Genomic DNA, 13,300 nt, shown 5'->3' with positions numbered 1-13,300 from the left:
GATTTTTATAACTTAGGCGAGTACTTGGACTGCAGCTAAGCCTCCGAGTGAGAGGTTTGCTCTTCACTCGGTAGGATTTTTGATTACTTAGGCGAGTACTTGGACTGCAGCTAAGCCTCCGAGTGGAAGTCTGGCTTATCATTCGGCAGGATTTTTGATTACTTAGGCGAGTACTTGGACTGCAGCTAAGCCCCCGAGTGAGAGGTTTGCTCTTCACTCGGTAGGATTTTTATAACTTAGGCGAGTACTTGGACTGCAGCTAAGCCTCCGAGTGGAAGTCTGGCTTACCATTCGGCAGGATTTTTATAACTTAGGCGAAACAGATTCGCAGCTAAGCCTCCGAGTGGGAGTCTGGCTCACCACTCGGTAGGATTTTTTACAAACTTAGGCGGAACGGATTCGCGGCTAAGTCACCCACTGAGGGGAAATTTTATTAGACAAAATGAAAAGTGACAAAAATTATGGAGGAACTATGACACTATTATTTTGAGGTCCATGAACTATAGAAGTACTTTATTGCAACTCATCCGAGTGATAAAACTTAAGTGTAAAATGGGCGGAGTAGTTCCGCGTTCCAAGCTCGGGGCTCGTCGATATTATGCTCGACGTTGTAAAGACGGTACGCCCCGTTGTGGAGAACCTTGGTGACGATGAAGGGACCTTCCCAAGAAGGAGCAAGCTTGTGTGGTTTGTGCTGATCCACTCGGAGAACCAAATCTCCTTCCTGGAAGGCTCGACCTCTCACATTTCTGGCGTGGAAACGACGCAAATCTTGTTGGTAGATGGTCGAACGGATCGGAGCCATCTCCCTTTCTTCCTCTAAAAGGTCGACTGCGTCCTGCCGCGCTTGTTCAGCTTCTGCTTCGTTGTAGATTTCAACTCGAGGAGCATTGTGGAGAAGATCACTCGGCAAGACTGCTTCAGCTCCGTAGACCAAGAAGAATGGAGTTCTTCCGGTCGACCGATTAGGTGTGGTCCGCAGTCCCCAAAGCACTGAGGGAAGTTCGTCGACCCAAGCTCCAGCTGCATGCTTGAGATCACGCATCAGTCGGGGTTTCAATCCCTTGAGAATCAGGCCATTGGCTCGCTCTGCTTGTCCATTAGACTGCGGATGGGCGACTGAAGCGTAGTCGACCCGTGTGCCTTGAGAGTTACAGAAATCTCTGAATTCCTCCGAGTCAAAGTTCGACCCATTATCCGTAATGATGCTATGCGGGACTCCATATCTGAATATTAGTTCCCTGATGAAGCTAACAGCAGTACCGGCGTCAAGGTTCTTGATTGGTTTAGCCTCAATCCACTTGGTGAACTTGTCGACTGCCACCAGTACATGCGTGAAGCCACTTCGCCCTGTTCTCAAAGGACCGACCATGTCCAACCCCCATACTGCGAAAGGCCAGACGAGTGGAATGGTCTTCAGGGCTGATGCAGGCTTGTGCGACATATTCGAGTAAAACTGACATCCCTCGCACTTATCCACTATCTCCTTTGCCATCTCATTCGCCTTTGGCCAGTAAAATCCGGCTCGGTAAGCTTTGGCCACGATGGTCCGAGAGGACGCGTGATGACCACAGGTCCCCGAGTGAATATCATTAAGGATGATTCGACCTTCTTCCGACGTTATGCACTTCTGACCGACTCCAGTCGCGCTTTCTCTGTATAACTGTCCTTTGATTACGGTAAAGGCCTTAGATCGACGGACGATCTGTCGAGCCTCTTCCTCATCCTCCGGGAGCTCTTTTCTCAGGATATACGCGATATATGGAACCGTCCAATCGGGAATGACCACCAAGATCTCCATGACCAAGTCGACCACTGCTGGGACTTCAACCTCAGTCGGATCTGTGGCACTCTTGGGCTGTGGAGCTTCTTCGGTGAAAGGATCTTCTTTGACTGACGGAGTGTGTACATGCTCCAAGAACACACCACTCGGAATGGCTTCTCTCTTGGAACCTATCTTTGCTAGATCATCAGCTGCTTGATTTTTCAGTCGGGGTATACGATGGAGCTCCAACCCCTCGAACTTCTTTTCCAGCTTCCTCACTGCACTGCAGTATCCAGTCATGGCTGGGCTTCTCACGTCCCACTCCTTCATCACTTGATTGACCACTAAATCCGAGTCGCCATAGACCATCAGGCGACGGACGCCGAGTGAAATGGCCATGCGCAACCCATATAAGAGGGCCTCATATTCTGCCTCATTGTTGGAGGAATCAAAGTGAATCTGGAGCACATATCTGAGCTTATCTCCTCTGGGGGAAACCAGGACAACCCCAGCACCGGAACCATTCAACATCTTAGAGCCATCAAAGAACATGGTCCAATGCTCCGAGTGAACTTCAGTCGGCTGCTGCTGTTCAATCCACTCGGCGAGGAAATCTGCTATTGCCTGGGACTTAATGGCTTTCTTTGCCTCAAACTTGATATCAAGGGGAAGAAGTTCAATCGCCCATTTGGCCACTCGACCAGTTGCATCTCTGTTGTGCAAAATCTCTGATAGTGGAGCGTCGCTGACGACTGTGATGGAATGACCAGAGAAATAATGAGCAACCTTCTTTGTGGTCATGTATATTCCATACACAAGCTTCTGATAATGAGGATATCTCTGCTTGGATGGAGTCAAGACTTCAGACAAATAATACACTGGGCGCTGAACTTTGAGAGCTTTTCCTTCTTCTTCCCGCTCGACCGTTAGCACAGTACTGACGACTTGTCCTGTGGCTGCGATATAGAGCAACAGAGGCTCTTTGCTGATTGGAGCAGCAAGCACCGGCTGGGTGGAGAGCAGAGCTTTTAGCTCGGCAAACGCTGCATCAGCTTCTGGAGTCCACTCGAACTTGTCTGCCTTCTTCATCAGTCGGTAAAGAGGCAATGCCTTTTCACCGAGTCATGAGATGAATCGACTTAATGCGGCCAAGCATCCAGTAAGCTTCTGGACATCGTGCACTCGCACAGGGCGTTTCATTCGGAGAATAGTGCCGATCTTCTCTGGATTAGCGTCGATTCCTCGTTCGAAAACGAGAAAACCGAGTAACTTGCCACCAGGAACTCCAAATGTGCACTTTGATGGATTGAGCTTGATATCATACCTTCTGAGGTTGGCAAATGTTTCGGCGAGATCAGCGAGCAGGTCGGAACCTTTTCGTGACTTGACGACGATATCATCCATATACGCTTCCACATTCCGACTGATTTGAGTGAGTAGACACTTCTGAATCATTCGCATAAATGTGGCTCCGGCATTCTTGAGGCCGAATGGCATGGTGATATAGCAGAAGCACCCGAATGGAGTGATGAAAGCTGTTTTTACCTCGCCGGGTCCGTACAGACGGATCTGGTGGTACCCGGAGTAGGCGTCTAGAAAAGACAGTCTCTCGCATCCCGCGGTCGAGTCAACAATTTGATCTACGCGAGGGAGAGGAAAATGATCTTTCGGGCAGGCCCGGTTGATGTGCTTGAAATCAATGCACATTCGGAGTGATTTGTCTTTCTTAGGGACCATGACGACATTAGCGAGCCACTCGGAGTGGTATATCTCTCGGATAAATCCTGCCGCCAACAGTCGAGCCACTTCCTCACCAATGGCTTTTCTCTTCTGGACGGCGGACCGCCGAAGATGCTCTTTAACTGGTTTTGCAGATGAGTCGACTCTTAGGCGATGCTCAGCCAGTCCCCTGGGAACACCTGGCATGTCAGCGGGCTTCCATGCAAAAATGTCCCAGTTCTCACGGAGGAACTGGATGAGCGCTTCTTCCTATTTTGGGTCGAGTGTTGTGGAGATGCGGGTCGGAGCTGCATCGGGGTCGGTTGGGTGAATGTGAACAGGCTTCGTCTCACCGGACGACTGAAATGCAGACTCTGTGGCGGGTTTCTTGGATCGCAGCAAGTCACTCGGATCTGCGTTTTGCTTGTATTCTTCGAACTCGACCGCTGTCACCTGGGAATCAGCAATCTTTGAGCCTTTCTGGAAGCACTCTTCTGCCTTTTTCCGATCACCGGTGACAGTGATCACTCCTTTGGGGCCGGGCATCTTCAATTTGAGGTACACGTAACATGGTCAAGCCATGAACCGCGCATAAGCTGGTCTCCCCAAAATGGCATGATATGCACTCTGAAAATCCACGACCTCGAACGTCAACTTCTCTTTGCGAAAATGTTTCGAATCACCAAACACCACGTCCAGAGCTATTTGGCCGAGTGACTCGGCTTTCTTTCCTGGTATAACTCCATGAAAGCTCATGTTACTGGTGCTCAGTCGGGACATCGGAATGCCCATTCCTTTCAGTGTGTCTGCATACAGCAAATTCAACCCACTACCACCGTCCATAAGCACTTTTGTCAGTCGAGTGCCTTCAACAATTGGATCGACCACCAAAGCTTGCCTCCCAGGGGTGGCAATATGAGTCGGGTGATCAGATTGGTCGAAGGTGATGGGTGTTTGGGACCATTTCAGATAGTTTGCTTTTGCTGGGGCAACCATGTTCACCTCATGGTTAATAACTTTCAATCGACTCTTGCTCTCCACATCTGCAAAGATCATTAGAGTAGATTTGATATGGGGATATCCTTCCTCACTGTCCTCCTTGTCTTCAACCTTGTCCGACTCCTTCTCCTTGTTATTAGACTGTTTTCCCTGAAACTGCTGGATCAGGAGTCGACATTGGCGAGTGGTGTGCTTCGGGTAGATGATATTCCCCTCTTCGTCTTTCTTCGTGTGGATGTGACACGGCATATCCATCACATCGTTCCCTTCTTTATCCTTTACCTTCTTAGGGTTCCAGGATCCTTTTGGTTTCCCTTTAAACTTTCCCTGAGTCATGGCCAGAGCCTCTCCAGGAGCTGCGGGTTCAGCCTTCCGCTTCTGTTTCTGACTGGTGTTTCCCTTTTCCGACTGACTCGGCTTGTGCTTGCCGCTTCGGAGTCGGTCTTCTTCTTCGCCGTTGGCGTACTTGGTAGCAATCTCCATCATCCGACTCAAGGTCATGTCACCGGTTCGACCAAACTTCAAGCTCAATTCTCTGCTCTTGACGCCATCTTTAAAGGCGCAGACTGCCTGATGATCAGACACATTCTCCACAGTATGGTGCAAAGTGATCCATCTCTGAATATACTCTCTGAGAGTCTCATTGGTCTTCTGCACGCAGACTTGCAACTCCGTCAGTCCAGCCGGTCGCTTGCAAGTTCCTTCAAACGTTCTGATGAACACTCGGGACAGATCTTCCCAAGTGTAAATGCTGCTAGGAGGTAATTGAGTCAACCATGCCCTGGCAGAACCTTCCAGCATGAGGGGCAAATGCTTCATGGCCACCTCGTCGTTCCCACCACCAATCTGAACCGCCACTCGGTAGTCCTCAAGCCAAGTTTCAAGCTTAGACTCACCAGTGAACTTGCTGACTCCTGTTGCCAACCTGAAATTGGGAGGGATAACTGCGGCTCTGATAGCTCTGCTGAAACATTCAGGACCAGAAACATGCACTCGACTGCTTGTGGGCGCATCTCTATCGAGTCCGCCTCGATGGGCTCTGTTCCGGTCGACCAAACCTTGCACGATAATGGATCGCACGTCGAAGCCTGGTTCTCTGGGGTCGACTGGAACTCTTCGCCCCGTACTGAACTGACGCCTGTCATCTTGCTGCCGAGGAGCGTAAGACCCACCCCTCGGAGGGGAATTGGGCACTCGACGCCTATCATCTCGGTCGAGTCGGTCACCATATTGGTCTCGCCGATTCTCGCGTCCTTCACGCCGCGGAGGCGATCTGGGACTGTGAGCCGACTGAACCGTATTCGCAGCGACGGATCGACTGTGAATTCTGTTGCGCGACTGCGACACGGCCGAATTCTGGTCTCCTGCTGCCCGGAGCAGATCCCTGATCTGCATCAAGCCTCTGCCAGCTTCCGACTGAGAGGGTTGGATGGACTCTGCTATACGGGTCGTAGCTGCTAAATTCTGGATTGGGGTTCGATATACCTGAGTCGGCGGGAAGAGTTGACGTCGACTGGTGTCGGGAATTCATTGCCGCGCGCGCTCGTCGAGTGCTCGCTGAAGATTCTCCAGTCGAGTGCGTTCGGCCAAATTGGCCAAACGTACCTCCTCCAAGGCGCGAGCCTCGGGGGTTTCTCCTGTGATGGGAGTACGCAGAACATCCACGTTCCTGCGGCGAAGTTCCTCTCTTTGCAGAGAGTCGAGTGGCTCGGGCTGGTACTCTTCGTGGTCTCGTGCGGGGTCACCTCCGTCGCCTGCTCCACCATCACGGGCGAAGCCAGGGGGACTGCGGGGCCCGTCGACCATCAGAATTTCTGCCGCTGGATCACTGCTATCGCACTCGGATGCGGTCTCTACGGAACCAGTCGACAGATCGAACAGGTCGTAGAGAGATTCGTCGGGCTCGATTGCCGCAACTTGGGTGGTGGCCGTCTGGCGAGCCACCGCGTGCCTCACCCACCGCTGAATCCTCGACCGGCCCGAGCGCTTGCGCTGACGGGAGACCGGGAGGGTGGTCGATGGGGATGTCGATCGATACGGGGTCGACGGTTGCCGCAACAGAACGCCGCGGACACATGCGCGAAAATGTGTCGCACCGCGGACGGGGAGCGCATCAACGTCGAGTGGAGCCTCCTGGAGCCAGGCGGAGTCGTCGGCGATGAAGGTGAGAACGCCGAGACGGATCTCTCGACCCTCGACCAAAAATCCAGCAGCCACCATGATGAAAGTACTCGGAAGAATCGCAACTTCTCCACAAAATTGCTAAAACACCGGCCCCACGGTGGGCGCCAACTGTCGTGGTTCTAAGCCTGACAGTAGAGTGGGGGGGTAGGTATGGAGAGGCAAGGTCCTAGCTATGGAGAGGTTGTAAACACAAGAGATGTACGAGTTCAGGCCCTTCTCGGAGGAAGTAAAAGCCCTACGTCTCGGAGCCCGGAGGCGGTCGAGTGGATTATACGTATATGAGTTACAGGGTGCCGAACCCTTCTGCCTGTGGAGGGGGTGGCTTATATAGAGTGCGCCAGGACCCCAGCCAGCCCACGTAGGAGAGGGTTTAAGGTGAGTTAAGTCCGGGGCGTTACTGGTAACGCCCCACATAAAGTGTCTTTACTATCATAAAGTCTACTTAATTACAGGCCGTTGCAGCGCAGAGTGCCTCTTGACCTTCTGGTGGTCGAGTGAGTCTTCGCGGTCGAGTCCTTCAAGGCAGTCGAGTGTGTCTCTCGTTGGTCGACTGGAAGGTGACCTCTTCTAAGGGTGTCCTTGAGCAGGGTACTTAGATCAGGTCTGTGGCCCTACCCTAGGTACATGACCCCATCAGTCCTCCCATCAACAATGGAATCTATGAGAGCATTTGCAATGGATTTCAGTTCTAACAAGCTTGGCGGTCCCATACCTAAGCTTCCCAACAATCTAAACCACTTAGATCTCAGTCGGAACAATGTAGTTGGGCCACTACCATTAGACTTTGGAGCGCCACAGCTTACAACACTTCTTCTGTATAACAACAGGATTTCTGGTGCTATTCTAGCTTCTTTGTGCAAGTTGCGATCACTGGAGTTGTTAGATATATCAAGAAACAATCTTAGTGGGTCAATTACCGACTGCCTACTTAATGACCTCAGCACAAACATGACAGATCTGAGTATCATTAATCTGAGCTTAAGAAACAACAACCTCTCTGGAGGGTTTCCTTTACTTCTCCAGAAATGCCCACGACTCATCTTTCTTGATCTCGGAGGTAATCATTTTTCGGGTAATTTACCAGCATGGATTGGGGAGAAGCTACCGTCTTTGTCATTCTTGCGACTGAGATCCAATATGTTTTATGGTCACATTCCAGTTGAGCTTATGAAGCTTGTTAATCTTCAATATTTGGACCTTGCATACAACAATATATCAGGAAGCATACTGAGGTCTATTGTTAATTGTACAGGCATGATACAAGAAAGAGACTTCGCTGGTGATGCATTCCTGTTTGGTCAAACTGAACTAGTCACTTTTGCTCTCCTGTTTGGTGAAACTGAACTAGTTGACTATACTGAGAATTTCACAGTACTAACAAAAGGTCAAGAGAGATTATATACAGGAGAAATCATATACATGGTGAATCTTGATCTATCCTGTAACAGTCTTACCGGAGAGATACCCGCAGAAATCAGCACTCTTCTAGCATTGAAGAACCTGAACTTATCATGGAACAACTTCAATGGAAAAATCCCTGGGAAGATTGGCGCCTTAATCCAAGTGGAGTCACTCGACCTATCACACAATGATTTGTCCAGTGAGATCCCTTCAAGCTTATCCGCTCTCACATCATTGAGTCGCCTGAACCTGTCCTACAACAATCTGAGTGGAAGGATACCATCTGAAAATCAACTGCAAGCACTTGAAGATCCCGCATCTATTTACGTTGGCAACCCGGGCCTTTGTGGTCCACCTCTCTTGCAGAAATGTTCATCACAGCCCGAGCCAATTCCAGTGCACCATGAAGATACAAGCGACGACATGGTTTCCTATTTCATAGCCATGGGTTCTGGATCTGTGATGGGTCTCTGGGTGGTATTCTGCACCTTCTTGTTCAAGAGGAAATGAAGAGTTTCATGGTACTCACTCTGCGACCGCTTGTATGACCAGGCTTATGTGCAAGTGGCTGTTACTTGGGCTTCCTTTAGAGGTAAAATTAATGGGTAGAAGCTCCGATCACCACCAGCACAGGTTCTTGGTTTGCTCTCATGTGATGCTCTGGAGATTTCTTATGTATCAATGATTATTCAAGTGTATTGTACTGGAACTGGCCACAAATTTGTATGTTTTTTAGGTGCACGCCATCGACTGATGTTGTCATGATATTTTGTATTTGGAACTTGTTGTAAAGGTGATTCTGGTATGATGTAATAGTATTGTGTATAATAACAGTGTATGTATATGCAGTAATATATATGTTTTTGCACTGCCATAATCAGCATGATGGTATGAAACTAAAAGCTTTGATGCCAAGTAGTCTTTGTACAAATCAAAGGATTGTTACGTGCCTACTTGTGTTGTTTTGCAATACAGGTTGGCCCTGTGAGAAGGACCATGCTACTTTTTCTAATACTTTCGATCAAACAAACTGATGAAATTGTCTGCTTGCTTTGCCCCTTAGAAGCTCCAGCGTGGAGAATGAAACAACTGGAGAAGATTTTTGAAGCTGTTTTCAATGTCTCTGAATTGTCGTCGACCGCACTCGCCTCTGATTGCACGTTACGAATTCAACATCCAGGATTTCACGGAAAAAATTCACAGTTCTGTAGCTGCTAAAAATAAGAGTAAAGCATAACAGTGTCATAACCCACCTCAGTTATCAAGTTCTTACTGCATTTATTACGCTCTACTAACAAGTGCTTTCATGCTGTCCTTGACACCATGTAGGTTGTGCATCGTGATCAAGGAGGAGAGGAAAACGAGAGAACTTCATATTGTGTGCAGTGGTCAGTTCATTGCATGTAATGCTATTAATTAGCAAATAAACATTAAGTACTCTCGTTTTTTCTCCGCCTTGACCACGATGCACAATCTAAGATGACTTGTACACCTAGACAGAGTGAGTAGTCTGGTTCTTCACCATTGTCACCTCAATAAAAAAAGTTATGTGCAGAGCTACGCTGGAAGACTGTGGGAAAAGGCCTTGGCAGGATATCCCGATCTCTAGATGTCAAATTAGAAGTTGAATTTAAAAGAGGTAGCACGAGGCCGGAGCCAAGTTAGCATCTGAGTGCAACATTGCAATCAGAAACCACATGCCTGTGCGAGGTCATTGGAAGGACTATAAGAAAGACACAGGACTCCTCCATGACTACTATGGGAAAGTTGCGGCACCTAAATACTGCATACCACTGCCCCTCTTTATGTTTATAAAGCGTAGTTTTCAGAGATTGTCATTCTTATGTTTATAAATCTGTTTACATTCTTGATGCCTTGCTTCGTGCTTCTCCGATGATGCGTGAGTAGTTTATCATAGACCTACGGGTACGTAGATAGCAACTAGATGGCTTCTTCTCTCTTTTTGATTCTCAATACAATGTTCTCCTAGATGTTCTTGAAGATCTATTTGATATAATGACTTTTTGCGGTGTGTTTGTTGGGACCCGATGAAGTGCGAGTTTATGATCAGATCTATCTACGAATATTATTTGAGTTTTCTTTGATCTGTTATATGATGATTGTTATAGACTTGTATTTTTTTCTCCGAAACTTTGGTTTGGTTTGACCAAATAGATTGATTTTTCTTGCAATGGGAAGAGGTGTTTTGTGATGGGCTCGATCTTGCGGTGTTCTCACCTAGTAACAAAAGGGGTAGCGAGGCACGCATGTACCGTTGCTATTAAGGATAAAAAGACAGGGTCTATTCCTACATGAATAGCTTTTCCAATGTACGGAAAAACTATTTTCCATACGGCAGGATTTTAGTAACAGATCCACACGCACTGGATGCCATCCATTATAAATCGTACGACTATCACGCTCCAAAAGTAGAGTTTGTTGATACTACAATTGTTTTGCCACCGCCTAGTCAAAGATAACGTTTCCCTGGCCTCCCTGCCTGTGCGGCACATGCTCCATGGCGGCGTGGTCATCCTCCAGCTCGACGCACGCCCCATCTCCCGCCGCGCTCGGTGCGCCCACTGCCGGCGAGCAGCACCAGCAGAAGTGCCCCTCGAACCTCCCATCTGCCCCTGCTCCTTCCCTCTCCCTTCCTTCTCCCTGCTCCTCCCCTTCTCTTCTGTCTCTCAACCACTCTGTCTCTCGTTACATGTCCGCCGCCCGATACAGCGCCGTCTTCGACCTGCCCTACCTCTTCCACGTCCGGATCTGGCCATGCCCTGACACCCTGCACCCCTGCAGGGTTCGCGCCCACCGGCCTATGCTAGTCCGGGAGCGTCGTTGCAACATGCCGAGGACGCATGCAACTGCAGGTCTGATTTTTCCTCTCTGCAAGAATCTAGCATCCGAATCCTCTTGTCGCCAGCGGCGAGTAAGAGACTGATACGTCCAATTTTCATCATGCTTTTATATCACTATTTATTGCATTATGGTCTATTATTACATATTATATCACAATAGTTATGTCTTTTCTCTCTTATTTTATAAGGTTTACATGAAGAGGGAGAATGCCGACAACTGGAATTCTGGACTGGAAAAGGAGCAAATATTAGAGACCTATTCTGCACAACTCCAAAAGTCCTAAAACTTCACGAAGAATTATATTGGAATATATAAAAAAATATTGGGCAAAGAAAGCACCAGAGGGGGGCCACCTGCCATCCACAAGGATGGAGGGCGCGCCCTACCCCCCTGGGCGCGCCCTTGCCTTGTGGGCCACCTGACAGGCCCCCGATGTCCATCTTCTGCTATATGGTGTGTTTTTACCTAGGGAAAAAATCAGAAGGAAGTTTTCGGGATGAAGCGCCGCCGTCTCGAGGCGGAACTTGGGCAGAACCAATCTAGGGCTCCAGCGGAGCTCTTCTACCAGGTAAATTTTCCTCCCGGAGGGGGAAATCGAAGCCATCGTCATCACTAACGATCCTCTCATCGAGAGGGGGTCAATCTTCATCAACATCTTCACCAACACCATCTCCTCTCAAACCCTAGTTCACCTCTTGTATTCAATCTTTGTCTCAAAACCTCAGATTGGTACCTATGGTTTGCTAGTAGTGTTGATTACTCCTTGTAGTTGATGTTAGTTGGTTTATTCGGTGGAAGATCATATGTTCAGATCCTTAATGATAATTAATACTCCTCTGATTGTGAACATGAATATGATTTGTGAGTAGTTACATCTATTCCTGAGGACATGGGAGAAGTCTTGTTATAAGTAATCATGTGAATTTGGTATTCGTTCGATATTTTGATGAGATGTATGTTGTCTCTCCTCTAGTGGTGTTATGTGAACATAGACTACATGACACTTCACCATGATTTGGGCCTAGGGAAGGCATAGTGAAGTAATAAGTAGATGATGGGTTGTTAGAGTGACAGAAGCTTAAACCCTAGTTTATGCGTTGTTTCGTAAGGGGCTGATTTGGATCCATATGTTTCATGCTATGGTTAGATTTATCTTAATTCTTCTTTCGTAGTTGCTGATGCTTGCGAGATGGGTTAATCATAAGTGGGAGGCTTGTCCAAGGAAGGGAAGCACCCAAGCACCGGTCCACCCACATATCAAATTATCAAAGTAACGAACGTGAATCATATGAGCATGATGAAAACTAGCTTGGCAGTAATTCCTATATGTCCTCGGTAGCGCTTTGCTTTATATAAAAGTTCATTCAGGCTCGTCCTTTGCTACAAAAAGATTGGGCCACCTTGATGCACCTTGTTTACTTTTGTTACTTGTTACCCGTTACGAATTATCTTATCACACAAATATCTATTACCGATAATTTCAGTGCTTGCAGAGAATACCTTGCTAAAACCCGCTTGTCATTTCCTTCTGCTCCTTGTTGGGTTCGACACTCTTACTTATCGAAAGGACTACGATAGATCCCCTATACTTGTGGGTCATCAGAGACCATGTGCGTCGCCCGACGAGCCGCTACTTGAGGCTGATGTAGTCTGGCATGGTTTGGCTGCTGCGGTACCTATTTTTTTGCAAATACTAGGTACATGCAGTGTATACGGTTCAAAGTTGTAGGTCTGCACTTTACTACCATCGATGGGCATCACAGGGGGTAGAAACACTCGACAGAAAGAGAAAAGAAAATTGCACAACCTATAGGCCTGATGGCTGCGTGAGACTTTGTCTACAAGGAAGAGGACACGAATATAGCACTATACATGATCCAGCCGACAACCTGCACGCGAGTACGCGACTTGCCACCTCTTTCATGATTCCAAAATCCTGGAAAACCTTGTGATTGTGATCGTTTGAGGACAGTGGTCAACATCCAGCAAGGTGAGGCCACAAAGGATGTGCAAAATCACTGTCAGCCCAGCTTGTGATGCATGCGACTTCTAGGAATTGGGATTGATCCATTCTTTGCTCCATCTCTCTCTATATTTTGCTCACTTAATTAATTTGCAAATTTTCCTCTTCATGGATGCCACATGAAATGAAGCCATCACTATGTATGGTGGCAGGAGTCCCTGCAAATTACTTGCTTTGTTGTTCTACATTCGGAATGACTTTTTCTCATTTCAAATGTTATAGACAACTAGAAAGACAGTATATTGTATAAGTTGTCTATACCCCCACCTTCCGATACTTTCTGTAACATGATAATTTATGCACATCGGAAAAGATGACCTGTGTACAACCCATCGGCAACTTATTGC

The 13,300-nt window shown here is 48.0% G+C and overlaps 1 pseudogene; it reads left to right on the top strand.

Moving 5' to 3' along the window:
* Positions 1-8,677, top strand: part of LOC119366877 — a 16,165-nt pseudogene extending 7,488 nt beyond the window's left edge.
* The last annotated feature ends 4,623 nt before the right edge of the window (positions 8,678-13,300 follow it).

The sequence above is a fragment of the Triticum dicoccoides genome, chromosome 2B, assembly GCF_002162155.2.
Source record: "Triticum dicoccoides isolate Atlit2015 ecotype Zavitan chromosome 2B, WEW_v2.0, whole genome shotgun sequence".
Classification (NCBI taxonomy): domain Eukaryota; kingdom Viridiplantae; phylum Streptophyta; class Magnoliopsida; order Poales; family Poaceae; genus Triticum; species Triticum dicoccoides.
The sequence above is the reverse complement of the archived record's forward strand: the minus strand, read 5'-3'. Positions and strand labels throughout refer to the sequence as shown.